Here is a 21778-nt window from a genome sequence, read left to right as displayed (position 1 = left end):
ATAGCGCCCCCCGGAGTTAATACTTTGTAGAGCCGCCTTTCTCTGCAATTACAACTGCAAGTCTTTTTGGGGATGTCTCTACAAAATTTCAAGAGGTATGAATACTTTTTCAAGGCATTGTATAGATAGATAGAAAGAAAGAGAGAGAGAGAGAGAGAGAGAGAAAGAGAGAGAGAGAGAATAGTGAGAGAGAGAGAGAGAGAGAGAGAGAGAGAGAGAGAAAGAGAAGAGAAAAAGGAGAGAGAAAGAGAAGAGTGAGAGAGAGAAAGAAAAGAAGAGAGAGAGAGAAAGAGGAGAGAGAGAGAGAAAAAGGTGAGAGAAGAGAGAGAAAGAGAAGAGAGAGAGAAAGGAGATAGAGAAGAGAAAGAAGAGAAGAGAGAGAGAGAAAGCGAGAGAAAGAAAAGAAGAGAGAGAGAGAGACAGAGAGAGAGAGAAAGGAGAGAGAGAGAGAGATAGGAAGAGAAGAGTGAGAGAGAGAAAGCGAGAGAAAGAAAAGAAGAGAGAGAGAGACAGGTAGAGAGAGAGAGAGAGAGAGAGAGACAGGTAGAGAGAGAGAGAGAAGGGAGAGAGAAAGAGAAGAGAGAGAGAGAAAGGAGAGAGAGAAAGAGAAGAGAGAGAGAGACAGAGAGAGAGAAGAGAGAGAGAAAGAAGAGTAGAGAGAGAGAGAGAGAAAGAAGAAGAGGAGAGAGAGAGAGAAAGAAGAGACAAGAAGAGAGAGAGAGAAAGAGGGACAGATAGAGAGAGAGAAGAGGAGAGAGAGAGAAAGAAGAGAGAGAGAGACAGAGAGAGAAAAAGGAGAAGGAGAGAGAGATAGAGAGAGATAGATGGATAGACAGAGACTGTGGGGCAGATCCACATACATCTGCGCCGGGCGCAGCGTATCTACGCTGCTGTAACTTACTTTTTGTTGGTTTGAATCCTGAAAGAATTTGCGCCGTAAGTTACGTCGGCGTAGTGTATCTCTCGCGGCGTAAGGGCGCGGAATTCAAATTTGGCGGGTAGGGGGCGTGTTTCATTTAAATGAAGCACGTCCCCGCGCCGAACGAACTGCGCATGCGTCGTCCCTAAAATATCCCAGGGTGCATTGCTCCAAATGACGTCGCAAGGACGTCATTGTTTTCGACGTGAACGTAAATAGCGTCCAGCCCCATTCACGGACGACTTACGCAAACGACGTAAAAAATTCAAAATGCGAGGCGGGAACGACGGCCATACTTAACATTGAGTACGCCACCATATAGCAGCTTTAACTATACGCCGGAAAAAGCCGAACGGAAACGACATAAAAAAATGCGACGGCCGGTCGTACGTTCGTGGATCGTCGGAAATAGCTAATTTGCATACTTGACGCGGATTTCAAAGGAAACACCACCTAGCGAAAAATTGCACCTAAGATCCGACGGCGTACGAAGACGTACGCCTGTCGGATCTAGCCGAGATGCCGTCATATCTTGTTTTGAGGATTCAAAACAAAGATACGACGCGGGAATTTTGAAATTACGCCGGCGTATCAATAGATACGCCGGCGTAATTTCTTTGTGGATCTGCCCCTGTATATCTATCTATCTATCTATCTATCTATCTATCTATCTATCTATCTATCTATAATTTTTAGATCTATCTATCTATCTATCTATCTATCTATCTATCTATCTATCTATCTGTCTAGTCCTCTGTGTTGTCACCAATAGGAAGCGGTTGCCGGTGCCGAGCTTTGATGTGTATCTGACACTCTGGGTCTGGGTCATGTAGACAGAAAGTAGTATAAAGAGGTTGCAGGAGATCAGCAGCTCTGAGATACAAAAAAAAGCTCCATAAAAGGTGTAAACAGTTATTTCTAAAAGGGAAAAAAACAAAACACATCTGTTGTTTATGACTGTCAGAACTTTAACAAGCTAAATGTCATGCAGGTAGGTCCGGCTTCCATCTAATTTTAGAAGGTTGGCCTCCAGGAAGAGATGGTGGATTTTCTTTGGTCACATTTTCTCTGTAGAAGAAGCTCTATAAATACTCTGATAATGGATCTGCTGTCATGCCATAGACACAGCAGCATACAGAAATATCCCACAAAGGTCACTTTCTTCTACTATCTATAGAAGGTCCTCCCACCTGTATTATCCCCCCCGGGCGTTGTCACAGGTGGGCTTCACTCACTTCCTGTTTTCCCCCGATTCTTGTACGCCGTCTTTAATATTGATTGGACCCTGGGCAAACATTTTCTTGGACCCTCCTGAATCTACTTATCAACTATTTGTGGGCAGTGCAGGCTCAAGGGGAAGCTGCCTTGGGCCCCACAACAATGACTGGGCCCGGGGCAGCTTCCCCTTTTGCCCTGTCGTAAAGACGGCCATGCTTTGCCGGGTTCAATGTAAACCCAAGCTCATAAATTGGAGATTAAGGCCCAGATTCACAGAGAGCCAGGCGCACATTACGCCGCCGCAGAGTAACCAATGTACGCTACGCCAACGCAGCGCAGAGAGGCAAGCAATGCATTCAGCAAGCCAGTGCTCCCATCGCTACGCCAGCGTGGCGTGGGATTCGAAGGCGTACGCCGGCGTAGGTGGAAGTGGGCGTGACCCATGAAAATTATGCGTGACCCCATGCAAATGATGTGCCGAGCGCCAGACAGGAAACGTATCACGAACTGTGCATGGGCCGTGACGTGGACGCATCCCCCTGCACGTCGGAACAACTGCCTAAACTACGCCGGATCACTGCGTACGGCGTGAACGTAACCTACACCCAGCCAGACACACGTCCAACGTAAAATACGCCGGCTTGTGTTCCCTGGTGCAGACCTTTGCATGTCTGCTGCTGGGTTGCACCTCCTTTATGGGGAATAACTTTACGCCGGATGTACAACTTACGCGCACCTCTCGTAGCCTGCGTCGGGCGCACGCAGGTTCGTGAATCGCCGTATTTTCCTCATTTGCATGTTTGAATGGCTAATCAATGGGAGCGGCACCATGCAACAAGCCTAAATGTGCGCCCACCCTACGCCGGCATAAGCAAGCTACGTCGGCGGGGTGAAGCCTGGTTTTAGGCGCATATCTGTTTGTGGGTCTGGCGCACAGATACGACGGCGCACATTTGCACTTACGTCGGCGTAACTTGTTATACGTCGGCGTAAGTGCTTTGTGAATCTGGGCCAATTAGTCCTTAAATGTGGTGGCTGTCCCAAGGTGACAACGCTCACGGTACTGTATCTATGGAGGAGCAGTGATGTCGCCCCCTAGGACAGGAAGTGTGTGAGGACTATGGAACACCTCCCCCTCTTCTCACCTCTACGTTCTAACACCGTGTTCTGCCTGTACTTGATGTGACAAAAGTCCACAAGATTTTAAAAGTCGTGATAATGTGCTTAGGGGAATAAAAAGACCACGTGGCTGCAACGTGGTAATATGCACAGGTCAGGAGGCGGAGCCATGACACAGAGACATGGTAATTGGCACAGGTCAGGAGGCGGAGCCATGACACAGAGATGTGGTAATAGGCACAGGTCAGGAGGCGGAGCCATGACACAGAGACATGGTAATAGGCACAGGTCAGGAGGCGGAGCCATGACACAGAGACATGGTAATATACACAGGTCAGGAGGCGGAGCCATGACACAGAGACGTGGTAATATGCACAGGTCAGGAGGCGGAGCCATGACACAGAGACGTGGTAATATGCACAGGTCAGGAGGCGGAGCCATGACACAGAGACATGGAAATATGCACAGATCAGGAGGTCGGAGCCATGACACAGAGACGTGGTAATATGCACAGGTCAGGAGGCGGAGCCATGACACAGAGACATGGAAATATGCACAGATCAGGAGGTCGGAGCCATGACACAGAGACGTGGTAATATGCACAGGTCAGGAGGCGGAGCCATGACACAGAGACATGGTAATATGCACAGATCAGGAGGCGGAGCCATGACACAGAGACAGGGTAATATAAAAAGGGCAGAGGCAGAGCTTTGAGACCAACATATGACAGTATGCACAGGTCAGGAGGCGGGGCTTGATACTAAGATATGGTATTATGCACAGGTCAGGAGGCGGAGCCACGGCATCAAGATATGGTATTATGCACAGGTCAGGGGGCTGGGCCATGACTCCAAAATATGGTGTTCTGCACCAGTCAGGAGGAGGAGCAATGACACCAAGATGTGATTTTCTGCACCAGTCAGGAGGAGGAGCCTCGACACCAAGACATGGTATTCTGCACCAGTCAGGAGGACACCAAGACGTAATATTCTGCACCAGTCAGCAGCAGGAACCATGACACCAAGATGTGGTTTTCTGCACCAGTCAGGAGGAGGAGCTTCAACACATGGTATTATGCACAGGTCAGGAAGAGGAGTCATTAGACCAAGACATGGTATTCTGCACCAGTCAGGAGGAGGAGCCATGACACCAAGACGTAATATTCTGCACCAGTCAGGAGCGGGGGCCACGACACCAAGACATGGTATTATGCACAGGTCAGGAGGCAGTACCATGACACCAAGATAGGGTATTATGCACAGGTCAGGAGGTGGAGCCATGACAACAAGACATTATATTATGCACAGGTCAGGAGGCAGAACCATGACACCAAGATATGGTATTGTGCACAGGTCAGGAGGTGGAGCTATGACACCAAGATATGGTATTACGCAAGGTCAGGAGGAGGAGCCATGACAACATGACGTGATATTCTGCACCAGTCAGGAGGCGGAGCTATGACACTAAGATGTGATTTTCTGCACCAGTCAGGAGGAGGAGCCATGACAACACGACATTTTATAACGCAAGGTCAGGAGGAGGAGCCATGACACCAAGACGTAATATTCTGCACCAGTCAGGAGATGGGGTCGTGACACCAAGATATGGTATTATGCACAGGTCAGGAGGAGGAGCCATGACAACAAGACATTGTATTATGCACAGGTCAGGAGGCGGGGCCATGACACCAAGATATGATATGCACAGGGCAGGAGGCGGGGCCATGACACCAAGATATGATATGCACAGGCCAGGAGGCGGGGCCATGACACCAAGATATGATATTATGTACAGGTCAGGAGGTGGAGTGGAGACACAGGGAAAGATGTTGAATACCAGATAATGGTGTCGGACACTTCCAGATTCACATATGAAGTGTCCCTGTCTCTGACATCGCCATCTGGATCACTAGTAGCACACTCAATGCGCCTTTCACCAACCAGAGAAATCAGATCGCTCCGACATTGTGAGTTCCTCTCCCCCGGCCCTCACTGCGCTCTCACCCAGCACGAGGCGGCTAAGCCACAACAATGGCTGAAGAATCCAATAAGTACTTTGTTTGTCCTCAGCGGCCAGAAATAGACCTCCGGAGAACAATGCCGTGCCTTCCTATGGAATTAGGTCAGGCCCAGATCATAAACAAACAGCCGCCGCTTTCCCAGAATTCACCCCCGCCGCCACCGCTCCAGCTCCGGCCTGGCCGACGTTCCCGCGTTCAGATGGCTTATCACGGTTCAATCAGTCAAGAGTGTCCAAAAATATTTCCCACCATTCACGAGGAGCCTTTCTCCTAGATGGAGGTTGTAGACGAGGCCTTTGCTGCGGGAGAGCAATAAGTGATTGTATTGAAGCTTGCGGTGCATTCACCCACTTTTAACGACTTGACTGTCCTCATGCAGTCCTCATTTCACCCCTTTCAACTGCTGTTTTTGCAGCAGCTGGAAGATGTAGAGGCGCAAGAGATACAGGGCCCGCCACGTGCCACTTTTTATACATGTAGATGACTGCTAATAAATATATGGTTTCTGATTGGTTCTTATAGCATTCCAAGGTCCCTGATCTAGGGACATTTTCAGTGTTGTGGTCACTCGCCTTTGCGTGGCTCATCTGGTTTTTATCGCTGAGAAGCAATCCTGAAACGCGTTGGCTTTCAACTCCAAGACACTTTGGGCCAGATTCAGAAAGAATTTACGCCGGCGTATCTATTGATACGCCGCGTAAATTCAAAGCTGCGCCGGTGTATCTTCTTTCTGTATTCAGAAAGCAAGATACGCCGAAATTAGGCTAAGATCCGACTGGCGTAAGTCTCTTACACCGTCGTATCTTAGGGTGCATATTTACGCTGGCCGCTAGGTGGCGCTTCCATCGATTTTCAGCGTAGAATATGTAAATGAGCTGGATACGCCGATTCAGAAACGTACGTGCGCCGGGCTGATTTTTTTACGTCGTTTGCGTAAGGCTTTTTCCGGCGTAACGTTACTCCTGCTATATGAGGCATAGCCAATGTTAAGTATGGACGTCGTTCCCGCGTAGAATTTAGAAAATGTTACGTTGTTTGCGTAAGTCGTTTGCGAATAGGGCTTTGCGTAAATTACATGGGAGGAGCCTGTGATACTTATGTACATGGGAAGTGCCTGTGATACTTATGTACATGGGAGGAGCCTGTGATACTTATGTACATGGGAGGAGCCTGTGATATTTATGTACATGGGAGGAGTGTGTGATAATTATGTACATGGGAGGAGACTGTGATACTTATGTACATGGGAGGAGCCTGTGATACTTATGTGCATGGGAGGAGCCTGTGATACTTATGCACATGGGAGGAGCCTGTGATACTTATGTACATGGGAGGAGTGTGTGATACTTATGTACATGGGAGGAGCCTGTGATACTTATGTACATGGGAGGAGTGTGTGATACTTGTGTGAATGGGAGGAGCCTGTCATAATTATGTACATGGGAGGAGCCTGTGATACTTATGTACATGGGAGGAGTCTGTGATACTTATGTACGTGGGAGGAGCCTGTGATACTTATGTACGTGGGAGGAACCTGTGATACTTATGTACATGGGAGGAGCCTGTGATACTTATGTACATGGGAGGAGCCTGTGATACTTATGTACATGGGAGTTCTTTTTAATACATTTGCAAATATTTTAAACAAACGCTTTGACGTTGTCATTATGGAAACTGAACGCCTTCGTCCCACCTCCTCCATTCCTTTCAGATGCTCTTGCTTTGTGACAGGTCCCCTTGTTTTTTTATAAATACAAGCTCAATATTTTTTTTTTCCCACGGGTAATTTTTTTGGCAATGCGTTCGGAGAAAGTAATATTTTTTTACGGTTTGGCCGGTCCTTAAACGTTTTTCTAAATAGGGATGAGGGGTGTCATTATGGTCGGCTGATTACAGCCCGCGCCGTTCCCTTTCCACCTCTTGGGGGGTTTTAAGCCGCATTCTCCAGGAATGAGGTAACCGGAGGGAACAATCCTGACTCGCTTCGTGAGGATGCGCCGGGACATGTTCGGAGGAACATTGCGTTGGATGACTCAGCCAAGGGCAGGTCGGGGGAAAACATTGGTGGAATTATTCTCTGCAATTCCCATAAGGGGATCGGTAGTCACATGACCGGCGGTGAAGGAACCGACTTAAAGGGCCACACCACCTAAAAGTTGTATTTTAGTTATAGGTGGAGCATGGAAAGCCGAGTCAGCACCTGACTTCTTATATCTCTGAGATGCTCCAACCGTGAGATCTCCTTATCGTGATTTCTGACCACCTTTGTGTGTCCCGACTCCTCCTCTTCCATTCTCCATAATGTAAAACAATTTACAGTCCATCAGGGATGGTGGGAACCCCTCATAATGGGCACAGCGGGTATATAGACCCGGGAACTCAGCACAGGGATGGTGGGAACCCCTCATAATGGGCACAGCAGGTGTACAGACCCGGGAACTCTGCACAGGGATGGTGGGAACCCCTCGTAATGGGCACAGCGGGGGGTACAGACCTGGGAACTCAGCACAGGGATGGTGGGAACCCCTCATAATGGGTACAGCAGGTGTACAGACCCGGGAACTCAGCACAGGGATGGTGGGAACCCCTCATAATGGGCACAGCAGGTGTACAGACCCAGGAACTCTGCACAGGTATGGTGGGAACCCCTCATATTGGGCACAGCGGGTGTACAGACCCGGGAACTCAGCACAGGGATGGTGGGAACCCCTCATAATGGGCACAGCGGGTGTACAGACCCGGGAACTCAGCACAGGGATGGTGGGAATCCCTCGTATTGGGCACAGCAGGTGTACAGACCCAGGAACTCAGCACAGGGATGGTGGGAACCCCTCATAATGGGCACAGCAGGTGTACAGACCCGGGAACTCAGCACAGGGATGATGGGAACCCCTCATAATGGGCACAGCGGGTGTACAGACCCGGGAACTCTGCACAGGGATGGTGGGAATCCTTCGTATTGGGCACAGCAGGTGTACAGACCCGGGAACTTGGCACAGGGATGGTAGGAAGTCCTCATAATGGGCACAGCGGGTGTACAGACCCGGGAACTCAGCACAGGGATGGTGGGAACCCCTCATAATGGGCTGATGCAGCCAGTCTTTGATGTTCCGGTGATGAGGACATACACTATTTTTTATTCCAGACTGGGAACATGATTCATAATTGTCTCCATATCGGGGGAGGCTGGAAAATAAAAGCAGCTGATGTGATCACTCGGGACGGTCTCGTGATTAATGGGAGAGGGAGAGTCGGGGCCACTATAAAGAGAACCAGTCAGAATCTCCTAATCCTGCACGGCGTTGGTGTCTAGTACTGTCATGAGTCCGAAAACAGAACAAGACCAACTCTGCCAATTCATCCTCGTTGGCATCCAACCCGGGACTTTCCATTCCCCTGGGCACCCCCAGCATCTCCCAGCACTGCCCTTCAGTATCACAATACAGTAGTGACATTTTAAATAAAACCTTTCTGTTTTTTTGTTACCGACCTCATTTTAGGCCCAGTGTCGTCACCACTGGGTCTCCATGCTTCTTTATGCAATGCAGGCAGATCATAGCTGGTGGGAGGGGCCAACAAAGTGCTGTACAGAGCTCCTTGAAGGAAAATCACAGCACCCTGCTTCTCCAGAGCCCTCAGCCCTGATGCAAGCAGTGGGAGGAGTTATGCAAATATCAAACCGCTGTGATGAGTGGATGTCATTCTAGGGGAGTGGGCGTTCCTAGTCAGGCTGCATTTGCGCGGAATCCAGCCTGTGACGTCGACCCCACCCCCTCCCCCCCCATGCTGTCTTCTGGGAAACACTGTTCCCAGGAGAGAGCGGGGACCAGTGATGATGCGCCGCGATCCTCGCGCATGCGCAGTAGGGAATCGGGGGGTGAAGCCGTCCCTCACCGAGGATGGCGGCGGAAGCAGCCGAGGACCGAGCGATTGCTCAGCCTCGGCTGCTGACATCGCAAGCGTGCTGGACAGGTAAGTGTCCTTTTTTTTGCTGACTCCGAAAATCGTCCGAACCTCCGCTTTAAGTAATATATAATTTATTACATTGCTTTAATATATATCTATATATATAGTTACTATATTATTTACTAATAAATATATATATTATAATTATAATTTATTATATTATATACTATATATCATATTTTTTATCATACTTATTATAGTTACTATTAAATATTGCTTTATTATATTTTTTATTTTATATACTATATATTATATGTTTTATATTACCTTCTAATATATTTACTCTATTATATGTTGCATTTTATACTTATTATATTTACTATATATATATTATATACTATTTATTATATTACTTTATTATATTTTTATATTTCTTTTTATGCTTATTATATTTACTATATTATTTACTAATAAATATATATAGTATATATATCTTTAGTATATTTATTATACTATATATCATATTTTTGTATTACTTTATTATATTTACTATATTGCTTTATTATATTTATTATTTTATATACTATGTATTATATGTTTTATATTACTTTCTATTATTTTATTATATTTACTATATTTATTATATTACTTTTTATACTTATTATATTTACTATATTATTTACTGTTTATATATTATATACTACGTATTATATTACTTTATTTTATTTTTTATATTACTTTTTATATTTATTATATTTACTATATTATTTACTAATAAATATATAGTACTGTGTGTATCTCTTTAGTATATTTATTATATTATATACTATATATATCATATTTTTTTATATTACTTTATCATACTTATTATATGTACTATATTATACATACACACATACATACACTGGGGCTGATCCACAAAGATCTGCCCCGGCGCAGAGTATCTGAGATACGCTACGCCGCCGTAACTTACCTGGCTTTGGTTCGAATCCAGAAAGAATTCGCGCCATAAGTTACGGTGGCATAGTGTATCTCTCGCGGCGTAACGACGCGCAATTCAAATGCGGCGAGTAGGGGGCGTGTTTCATTTAAATGAAGCGCGTCCCCGGGCCGAACTAACTGCGCATGCGCCGTCCCTTAATTTCCCGCCGTGCATTGCGCTAAATGACGTCGCAAGGACGTCATTGGTTTGACATGAACGTAAATGGCGTCCAGCACCATTCACGGACGACTTACGCAAACGACGTAGAATATTCAAAGTTATACGCGGGAACGATGGCCATACTTATCATTGAGTACGCCACCAAATAGCAGCTTTAACTATACCCCGGAAAAAGCCGGAAAAAAACGACGTAAGAAAATGCGACGGCCGCTCGTACGTTCGTGGATCGTCGGAAATAGCTAATTTGCATACTCGACGCGGAAAACGAATGAAACGCCACCCAGCAGCCGCCGGAAAATTGCATCTTAAATCCAAAGGCGTACTAAGGCGTACGCCTGTCGGATCTAAGACAGATGCCGTCGTATCTGTTTGGTGGATACGACGCGCAAAATTTGAAATTACGCGGTAATGCCTTTGAGGATCTGCCCCACAGTATATATCTTTAGTATATTTATTATAATTCCTTAATATATTTACTATATTATATAATATATAATTTGTGACATTTTAGATTTATTATATTATATACTATATATCCTATTTTTTATATAACTTTTTCATATTTATTATATTTACTATTCTCTATATTTTGTACTATATATTTATATTTTTCATATTAGTTTATTATATTTACTATATTATACACTGTTAAATTGTATTTATTATATTACTTTAATATATTTCCTATTTAAATGTACTAATGTCGTGTCCTTTTTATATTTTGAATTCTTTTTATATTTTGAATTCTAACAACAGGTCTACTTTCAGTCTTAAAGGGGACATTTTTTATTTATTTTTTTTCCTTTCCGGAGTCTCGGTGTAATCACTCCTCCTCCTCCTCCTCCTCCTCCTCCTCTTTGAGAAGAAAGTTTCCCAGCGGTAGAAAAAAAAATAAAAAATAAAGTTTTGGAATCTATCCATCCCCTCCTCCTCCTCCCCCCACTTTTTTTTTTTTCTTTTGTGGCTTGTAGTTCCTCTGTCGGCCATAGAGAGCGCTCTGGAGCCGCCTTCTCTCATCTGAGCAAAAAACAGACTGAAGTATTTCCTTATTCTCTCAGGAACCACACCTCGTTGGCTGAGGATCTGAACTCAACAGCAACTTTAACCCAGCTACCGAGAGGAGCCACACCGCCGGGGATCAGCCACCGTGGACGGTGGGTCTGCCAACGCCAAGGTAGGACCCTTTTTATCAATTCAAGCCGGCCAATCGCCCTGCAGGACCTTCTTCTGTCCATAGCAACAAAGTTGCGCCTTGTCTTCTGATTTCCTGAGCTGTTTGTGGAATGTCATTCGAACGAAACGACACAATGTTTCCAGGAGTAGGTCAAACCGGAGCCACCGATTGGCCGGCCCAGAGCGATCGAAAGCTCTTTGGTAACAGATCTGGTCTGATCGACTTTACTGGATTGTTTTCGATTTTTTTTGGCTTCACCTGCATTAGAAATAGTGTGTGGAATTAATGTGGGGGCGGGTATAGCGCCGTGGGATGGCTGGGGCTGGTAGTGCAACGCACGACGAGTTACCTAAACCGTCGACGGATTATCTTTGTTTTATCGTTTTTATTATTTCGGCGTATTTTATAATCCTTGTTATGTAAGGACAGCAGACCTGTCCCCCCTACTGCATCGTCCAATCCACCGACGACGATCCAAGCTGGCCACACGCTATACAATCTCCTGGATAGTTTAGCTTTGTCCTCCATATTATACCGTTTTTGGTGAATCTAAAGAAGATTGTACAATCAGATTGTATAACGTATAGTCAACCTTACGCTTTTTTTAATTTGATTGTACAATCTCCTGCTACTATCCACTATGCAGCATTAGGTCCAGCCTGATTCTATACCAATTGAATATATTGTGTAGGTTTGTTCTCGTAAATTACATTGGATTATACAACCTGATTGTATAGTGTATAGCCAGCTTAAGGCTGGGCTCACGCTTTTTACAATCTGACTGTACAATCTCCTTCAGGCTCACCATACATTACAATCTGATTGTACAACTTCCTTTTAGATCTGCCAGCAGTATAGGGCCTTGCCTAGTAAAAAATAATGATTGGATAGTTTAGGTAGATCCTCCTGTTGAATAGTTTAGGTAGGTACTCCTATAGGATAGCTTAGGTAGGTACTCCTGTTGGATAGTTTAGGTAGACCCTCCTGTTGGATAGTTTAGGTAGACCCTCCTGTTGGATAGTTTAGGTAGGTTCTCCTGTTGGATAGTTTAGGTAGGTCCTCCTATTAGATAGCTTAGGTAGGTTCTCCTTTTGGATAACTTAGGTAGGTTCTCCTGTTGGATAGTTTAGGTAGGTGTTGGATAGTTTAGGTATGTTCTCCTGTTGAATAGTTTAGGTAGGTTCTCCTGTTGAATAGTTTAGGTAGGTTCTCCTGTTGAATAGTTTAGGTAGGTCCTCCTATTGGATAGCTTAGGTAGGTTCTCCTGTTGGATAGTTTAGGTAGGTTCTCCTGTTGGATAGTTTAGGTAGGTTCTCCTGTTGGATAGTTTAGGTAGGTTCTCCTGTTGAATAGTTTAGGTAGGTTCTCCTGTTGGATAGCTTAGGTAGCTTCTCCTATTGGATAACTTAGGTAGGTTCTCCTGTTGGATAGTTTAGGTAGGTTGTCCTGTTGGATAGTCTTGGCAAGTCCTCCTATTGGATAGCTTTGATAGGTCCTCCTGTTGGATAGTTTAGATAGACCCTCCTATTGGATATCTTATGTAGGTCCTCTTTACAATCTGATTGTACAACTTCCTTTTAGATCTGCCAACAGTATAGGGCCTTGCCTAGCATAAAAGAAAAAATGATTAGATAGTTTAGGTAGGTCCTCCTATTGGATAACTAAGGTAGGTCCTCCTATTGGACAGCTTAGGTAGGTCCTCCTGTTGGATAGTTTAGGTAGGCCCTCCTATTGGATAGTTTAGGTAATACGTCATATTGGATAGCTTAGTTAGGTCATTGGATAGCTTAGGTAGGTCCTCCTATTGGATAGTTTAGGTAGGTCTTCCTATTGGATAGTCTTGGCAAGTCCTCCTATTGGATAGTTTAGGTAGGTTCTCCTGTTGGATAATTTAGGTAGGTCCTCCTATTGGATAGCTTAGGTAGGTCCTCCTGTTGGAAAGTTTAGGTAGGTCCTCCTGTTGGATAGTTTAGGTAGGTCCTCCTATTGGATCGCTTTGGTAAATCCTCCTATTGGATAGCTTAGGTAGGACCTCCTATTGGATAATGTTATGTAGGTCCTACTATTGGATAGCTTAGGTAGGTCCTCCTGTTGGATAGTTTAGGTAGGTTCTCCTGTTGGATAGTTTAAATAGGTCCTCCTATTGGATAATTTAGGTAGGTCTTCCTGTTGGATAATTTAGGTAGGTCCTCCTATTAGATAGTCTTGGCAAGTCCTCCTATTGGATAGTTTAGGTAGACCCTCCTGTTGGATAGTTTAGGTAGACTCTCCTGTTGGATAGTTTAGGTAGGTCTTCCTATTGGATAGTCTTGGCAAGTCCTCCTATTGGATAGCTTAGGTAGGTCCTCTTTACAATCTGATAGTACAACTTCCTGTTAGATCGTAAAAGCTTGACGAAAAAGTAATTTGAGTGGTACTGTAGAAGTTATTTAAAGGATCACTCCACCCCAAAAAAATAGTTATGATTTTTGGTGGACGCTGAAGCGTTACACCCCAATTACAGACTCCTCTATCTACCGGGAACTCTATCGATAAGATCTGTGCGCCAAATTCCCGACTCTGTACGACTTTTATTTTATGTTATGGAGATGGCACTATCCAAAGTGGGTGGGGTCAACCAAAGCTCCAAGGTGGGCAGAAACTATAGTTGGTGGGTGGGAACTACTGCTGGAGTCTAGACATGTGCAGAACGAAAAAAAAACGTTTTTTGTTTCGTTTCCATTCATTATTTACATAAATTTTTGGGTTAAATTTGTTTCATTCATTTAATTCGTTTACGGGATTCGTTTTATTCATTCGTTTTTCGAATCGATTCGAAATGTTTTCGAAATCAATTTCAAATAATTTTAAAATTTTTAATCGTTTTCCAATTTCCAAAAATAATAAAATAGAATAAAAAATAAAGGAATAGAATAGAAAAAATATATATATTTGTTTCTGTTCTATTCCTTTATTTTCTATTCTGTTTTACTCTCTTTGGAAATTCGAAAACTATTGGAATTCAAAAACGATTCGAATTTCCAAAAATGATAAAATAGAACAAAAAATAAAGAAATGGAACCGAAAAAAAATATATATATATTTTCAATTCTATTCCTTTTATTTTTTATTTTATTTCATTCTCTTTGGAAATTCGAAAACTATTCGAATTTGAAACGTTTTTGAATTAATTTCGAATAGTTTTTGAATAGTTTTTTAATCTCCAAAAATAATAAAATAGAATAAAAAAGAAAAGGAAATTTTTATTTTTTCTGTTCTATTCCTTTACTTTCTATTCTATTTTATTCTCTTAAATTTGTTTCCTTCATTTAATTTGTTTACGGGATTTGTTTATTCATTAGTTTTTCGAATCGATTCGAAATGTTTTTGAAATCAATTTCGAATAGTTTTCAAATTTTTAATAGTTTTCCAATTTCCAAAAATAATAAAACAGAATAAAAAATAAAGGAATAGAATAGAAAAAATATATATATTTGTTTCTGTTCTATTCCTTTATTTTCTATTCTGTTTTATTTTCTTTGGAAATTCGAAAACTATTGGAATTTGAAACATTTTTGAATCAATTTCGAATAGTTTTTGAATAGTTGTTTTTTAATTTCCAAAAATAATAAAATAGAATAAAAAATAAAGGAATAGAATAGAAAATATATATATATATATTTGTTTCTGTTCTATTCCTTTATTTTCTATTCTGTTTTATTCTCTTTGGAAATTCGAAAACTATTTGAATTCGAAAACTATTTGAATTTCCAAAAATAATAAAATAGAATAAAAAATAAAGAAATAGAATTGAAAAATATATATATTTTTTCCGGTTCTATTCCTTTATTTTCTATTCTACTTTATTCTCTTTGGAAATTCGAAAACTATTCGAATTTGAAAAGTTTTTGAATCAATTTCGAATAGTTTTTTAATTTCCAAAAATAATAAAAGAGAATAAAAAATAAAGGAATAGAATTGAAAAAATTATATATATATATATATATATATATATATATATATATATATATATATATATATATATATATAGAGACATATATAGAGATATTTATATATATATATAATTTTTTTAATTTTTTTTTCTGTTCTATTGCTTTATTTTCTATTCTATTTCATTCTCTTTGAAAATTCGAAAAATGATTCGAATGCGAAAACTATTCGAATTTGAATTTCGTTATTTCGGATTCATTTAAATTCGGTATTATTCTAATTCAGAAATTAAAGTCGTATTTAACTCAAATTTATATAACTCCAAGCAGAAATCCCCCCCCCCCCTAAAAAAAAATCACTATTAGTAATTAATGCAGCTAGTACACAAACCTGACACTGTCTTTATAGCGGCTTCCTGTAGAAGACTTGGGAGGGGGGAGGGGCTGCAAACTGAGCTGCCTATTCATTGATGGTGGACATCCTGACAAATGGGAGAGGTAAAGTAACTCATTAACGTGCTTCAGAACCTTCACCATCCAATCAGAAGGCTGGAGGGGCGTGTTCTAGACCACACTGTGCTTCCTCTGCAGTGAAGGTCCAGAACCCGAATAAGACTCAACCTCAAAAACTCAACTCTCTCAATGAGAAACATAGAAATGTTATTAAATGTGATTAAGTGGTGCGTCAGCTGATGAGGGGGGGGGGGGGGGGGGGGGGGCAAATAGGAACTGCTGATTTTCCCTGTAACAGCCAATTAGAAGCCCAACAGGTTGGCCTCGGGCCTCACTGGTGGCCCTGGGACAATGTAGAGTAGACCGTTCTGATGGGGAAAACATGTTGGTTGGTGATGTCATACGTCGAGTTTGCAATTTTTTTTTTTGGAAACCACAATGCAGCTGGGGGGCTGCGTGTCTGTACAAGCCGACCTCGGGGCGAAGCGGAGGAGCTGCAAGAGCTTCGGTGTCAGAAGAACCGTCCAATGCCGAGCGCCGTCTTACTTTACAAACGTTGTCCTTCAAAGGATCCTTCCAGCAAAAACCAACATGAGATGCTTGTGGTTTCTTTCATCTCTCAGGAAATCTGTTGGTGAGATCCCCCGTTATGAGGGGTTCCCACCATCCCTGTGCTGAGTTCCCGGGTCTGTACACCCGCTGTGCCCATTATGAGGGGTTCCCACCATCCCTGTGCTAAGGTTCCCGGGTCTGTACACCTGCTGTGCCCATTATGAGGGGTTCCCACCATCCTTATGCTGAGTTCCCAGGTCTGTACACCTGCTGTGCCCATTATGAGGGGTTCCCACCATCCTTATGCTGAGTTCCCAGGTCTGTACACCCGCTGTGCCCATTATAAGAGGTTCCCACCATTCCTGTGCTGAGTTCCCGGGTCTGTACACCTACTGTGCCCATTATGAGGGGTTCCCACCATCCCTGTGCTGAGTTCCCGGGTCTGTACACCCGCTGTGCCCATTATGAGGGGTTCCCACCATCCCTGTGCTGAGTTCCCGGGTCTGTACACCCCCTGTGCCCATTATGAGGGGTTCCCACCATCCCTGTGCTGAGTTCCCGGGTCTGTACACCCCCTGTGCCCATTATGAGGGGTTCCCACCATCCCTGTGCTGAGTTCCTGGGTCTGTACACCTGCTGTGCCCATTATGAGAGGTCCCCACCATCCCTGTGCTGAGTTCCCGGGTCTGTACACCTGCTGTGCCCATTATGAGAGGTTCCCTCCATCCCTGTGCTGAGTTCCCGGGTCTGTACACCTGCTGTGCCCATTATGAAGGGTTCCCACCATCCCTGTGCTGAGTTCCCGGGTCTGTACACCTGCTGTGCCCATTATGAGAGGTTCCCTCCATCCCTGTGCTGAGTTCCCGGGTCTGTACACCTGCTGTGCCCATTATGAAGGGTTCCCACCATCCCTGTGCTGAGTTCCCGGGTCTGTACACCTGCTGTGCCCATTATGAGGGGTTCCCACCATCCCTGTGCTGAGTCTCCGGGTCTGTACACCCGCTGTGCCCATTATGAGGGGTTCCCACCATCCCTGTGCTGAGTTAGCGGGTCTGTACACCTGCTGTGCCCATTATGAGGGGTTCCCACCATCCCTGTGCCGAGTCCCCGGGTCTGTACACCTGCTGTGCCCATTATGAGGGGTTCCCACCATATATATAGCTACCAGTTGGGGCTACAAGTCAAAGCATTCTCTGTATAAATTGTAGACCGCTCTACTGGGGGACAACAAGTCCAAGCATTGTATTTTGAGACTTGTGGCCCTTTTAGTCGCATAGGGAAAGGGAGTAACTGCTCCTGGTAAATACGCTTGGAAATGAGTCTCCTCTCAGAAACCACGGGTGCTGGCACTGCATAGAGCAGAAATGGAAAGAAGTATTTGGACACCCTTTCGGTTGCCTTTATTGGTAAACAAAATGAAATAAAAGGCACTACAAGCCACAGCAAAAATAGGACACACACTGACGCATTTCGCACTAATGCTTAGTGCTTGGTCATAGCTATAACTAAGCATTAGTGCAAAACGCGTCAGTCATCTGGTTACACTATAGACAGGCCATGCTGGGACTTGTAGTTTCCCACTACCTGGAATGGCATCCATAGACCCCCCCCCCCCCTCCTCCCCTAGTCTGACCTCCATAGATTTCCATTGACATCAATACGCCAAACACAATCCTGTTCACAATCCAGATTATTAATTCATTTTTTCATTACACAACCTCGAGGAATTTTTATTTTTTTCCCTCTTCCACATTTTTCTGTTTAATGAACTTGCACACCTTCACCAGTCAAGGTCACGGCGGATAAGGCGGCAGGCCGGCCTCTTAGGGAAGTGAAAGGCAGGAGAGGAAAAGTGAAAGGTATGTACAGTCAGTAGGTGTCATTTGTTTTCACTGGAATCAAAGTGAAATTTCCAGTTTGGAGCCCTGAGGTCATTTAATAGTCATTTAATTTCTTGTTTACCTGAATCTCCGGTTTGGAAGATTATTCTGTCTTATTGTCAGTTCTCAGGAACAGTGTTATAAGAAAAAATAATAATAATTATTCATCTGCGGATCCAATTCAGAGATCATTAAATTTTCCCTTTTTTTTTGTAAATGTTTTTTTCCCCTTTTTTTAAATATAGTTTTTTCTCCCCTTTTATTTTATTTTTCTTTATTTTTCTTTTCCTTTCATTTATAACTTTTTTTTTAAACATATTTTTATATGTTTTTCCCTTTTTTTTAAATATTGTTTTTTTCTCCCCTATTTTTCTTTTCCTTTTATTTATACCTTTTTATTTATTTAAAACATTTGTGTATGTTTTTATTTCTCCCCTTTATTTTTCTTTTCCTTTTATACCTTTTTTTTTTTGTTTTGTTTTAAAACATTTTTGTATATGTTTTTTTCCCTTTTTTTTTTTTTTATATATTTTTTTTCCACATCATGTCGGGGCACTGTACCTCCCGCGGTCGCCAATGCCGGGCCGCTGTACCTCTCGCGTTTGCAAAAGCCGGGCCGCTGTACCTCTCGCGGTCGCCAACGCCTGGGCCGCTGTACCTCCCGCGGTCGCCAACGCCCGGGCCGCTGTACCTCCCGCGGTCGCCAACGCCCGGGCCGCTGTACCTCCCGCGGTCGCCAACGCCCGGGCCGCTGTACCTCCCGCGGTCGCCAACGCCCGGGCCGCTGTACCTCCCGCAGTCGCCAACGCCCGGGCCGCTGTACCTCCCGCGGTCGCCAACGCCCGGGCCGCTGTACCTCCTTCGGTCGACAGCGCCCGGGCCGCTGTACCTCCAGCGGTCGCCAACGCCCGGACCGCTGTACCTCCCGCGGTCGCCAACGCCTGAGCCGCTGTACCTCCCGCGGTCGCCAACTCCCGGGCCTCTGTACCTCCCGCGGCCGCCAATGCCCGGGCCTCTGTACCTCCTGCGGTCGCCAACGCCCAGGCCGCTGTACTTCCCGCGGTCGCCAACGCCCGGGTCGCTGTACCTCCCGCGGTCGCCAACGCCTGGGCCGCTGTACCTCCCGCGGCCGCCAACTCCCGGGCCTCTGTACCTCCCGCGGCCGCCAATGCCCGGGCTGCTGTACCTCCCGCGGTCGCCAACGCCCAGGCCGCTGTACCTCCCACGATCTTCTTCTATTGACCACAGGCACTATGTTTGAATTTTTAGTGCACAAGGGCCGTGTGCTTTTACTATAGACCAGTGGTCTCCACACCACTCCTGGCCCTTTGCTTGCCTTTATATGGACCACTGACATTGATGATGGAGCACCATTCCATCCACGGTCACCAACGCCGGGGCTCTGTACCTGCCGCGGTCACCAACGCCGGGGCTCTGTACCTGCCGCGGTCACCCACGCCGGGGCTCTGTACCTGCCGCGGTCACCCACGCCGGGGCTCTGTACCTGCCGCGGTCACCCACGCCGGGGCTCTGTACCTGCCTCGGTCACCCACGCCGGGGCTCTGTACCTGCCGCGGTCACCAACGCCGGGGCTCTGTACCTGCCGCGGTCACCAATGCCGGGGCACTCTTTCTTCTCCTATTGACCACAGGCACTATGTTTGAAGTTTGAAAAAAGTACACAAGGGCCATGCGTTTTTACTATAGACCAGTCGTCTCCACACCACTCCTGGCCCTTTGCTTGCCTTTATCTGGACCACTGACATTGATGATGAAGCACCATTCCATCCATGGTCCCCGACGCCGGGGCACTGTACCTGCCGGGGTCCCCAACGCCGGGGTACTGTACCTGCCGCGGTCCCCAACGCCGGGGCACTCTTTCTTTTCCTATTGACCACAGGCACAATGTAATTTCTTTTTTTTACTCCTGTTGACCACCAAGCCTGACATATCATCTATTCCCACTGGCCACATTTTGACCCCCCTTGACGGCGTGTAAACTGGCCCTTTGTTTAGAAAGTTTGGAGATCCCCGAAAAACTCCCGAAAAGCCCATGTGCAAATGCGTAAGGCAAAAACTACCAAATCTACTAAAAACACTTGCGCTCAAATGTGAAAGGAGGGCTTAGATCAACAGCTACAGTCCTTAGAGCTGGTGACCTTTTTAGATTTCTCATAGCCGGGTGAAGTTCCTCTTTTTTAATCCTTTTACTGTAATCAGTATTTTAACATTTATTAGGTTTCCGTCCCTTTCCTCTATACTAGGTAGGAACAACATCGCTTAGAACGATAACCGTATCTCTCCCTAGTAAACCACTTACCCGTACTCGGCACTAGCCCTATCAAAAATACTTTTCATCGGCGGCTACAATTCAGACTTCATAAAATATTTTCCTCCCTTTTCAGCTAATATTTATTTAAGAAAATATGCAAACATGGTAATCCAGTGTGGAGTTCGCGTTGACTCTTTATGGAATTTGTAGGGTAAAGGCAATAAAGACATCAATTGGAATGTTGATAAATATATAAAGTTGACAACTTTGACAAACTTCTTAAACAGTCAAAATAAGGTCAAGTGGTTTCTAATGGTCAATGAGCTTATCGGCTCTCATGGAGTTGGGTTTACAGAGAATTGTGCCGATTCGCCGCGGTTGGATGTTTGCGGCAAACTGTCAACTTGCTCTTTGGGTGAACTCGTAAAAGGGTCCTTTGAACCCCTACCAACCCAGCGGTTTTCTTTCTGCCAAACCTTTGAACCTGTTACCAACTCGGTGGTTCTCCTACTGCCAAACCTTTAGTAGTAAAGGTCCACTCCCCGAAGAATAGGCCAGTAGGCAAGCATTGACACGGTGCAAGGCCTTATGGGACTTGTAGATACCCTTTTTTGGCTTTTCCTAGGTATTATTTGGATTTGGGCCAGCATGAGAGGGCTGATGGCCCGTGCTACTTTCCAGGAGAAGACTGACTGCTATGGGATCCAAAAGACCCCTATTCACTTCCAGCCTGTAAACTAGGGTGAGTAATCTGTTCTGTGTAGCAGGTTGACCAAGCCAAGGGAAGCCCAGAAGACCTATCGGACAATATTTTTTCAAATGCTGTCCATCTTGTCCTTTGAACCTCTTACCAACTTAGCGGTCCTCGTACTGCCAAACCTTTGAACCCATTACCAACTCAGCAGCCCTCCTACTGCCAAACCTTTGAACCCCTTACCAACTTATCGGTCTTCCTATTGCCACACCTTTGAACCCCTTACCAACTCAGCAGCCCTCCTACTGCCAAACCTTTGAACCCCTTACCAACTTATCGGTCCTCCTATTGCCACACCTTTGAACCCCTTACCAACTCAGCAGCCCTCCTACTGCCAAGCCTTTGAACCCCTTACCAACTCAGTGGCCCTCCTATTGCCAAACCTTTGAACATCTTAATAACTCAGCAGTCCTCTTACTGC

General features: G+C 44.8%; 1 protein-coding gene across 1 annotated transcript in view; it reads left to right on the top strand.

Annotated features, from left to right (window-relative positions):
* Window positions 1–21778, top strand: part of CDC42SE1 (CDC42 small effector 1) — a 90438-nt gene that overhangs the window by 8048 nt on the left and 60612 nt on the right. Inside the window, exon 2 of the mRNA XM_040333372.1 lies at window positions 11403–11518. The gene's annotated coding sequence lies outside the window, so the exon portion shown is untranslated. The remainder of the gene's footprint in view (window positions 1–11402; window positions 11519–21778) is intronic.

The sequence above is a fragment of the Rana temporaria genome, chromosome 13 (assembly GCF_905171775.1).
Source record: "Rana temporaria chromosome 13, aRanTem1.1, whole genome shotgun sequence".
Classification (NCBI taxonomy): domain Eukaryota; kingdom Metazoa; phylum Chordata; class Amphibia; order Anura; family Ranidae; genus Rana; species Rana temporaria.
This window is presented reverse-complemented; position numbering and strand designations above follow the sequence as displayed.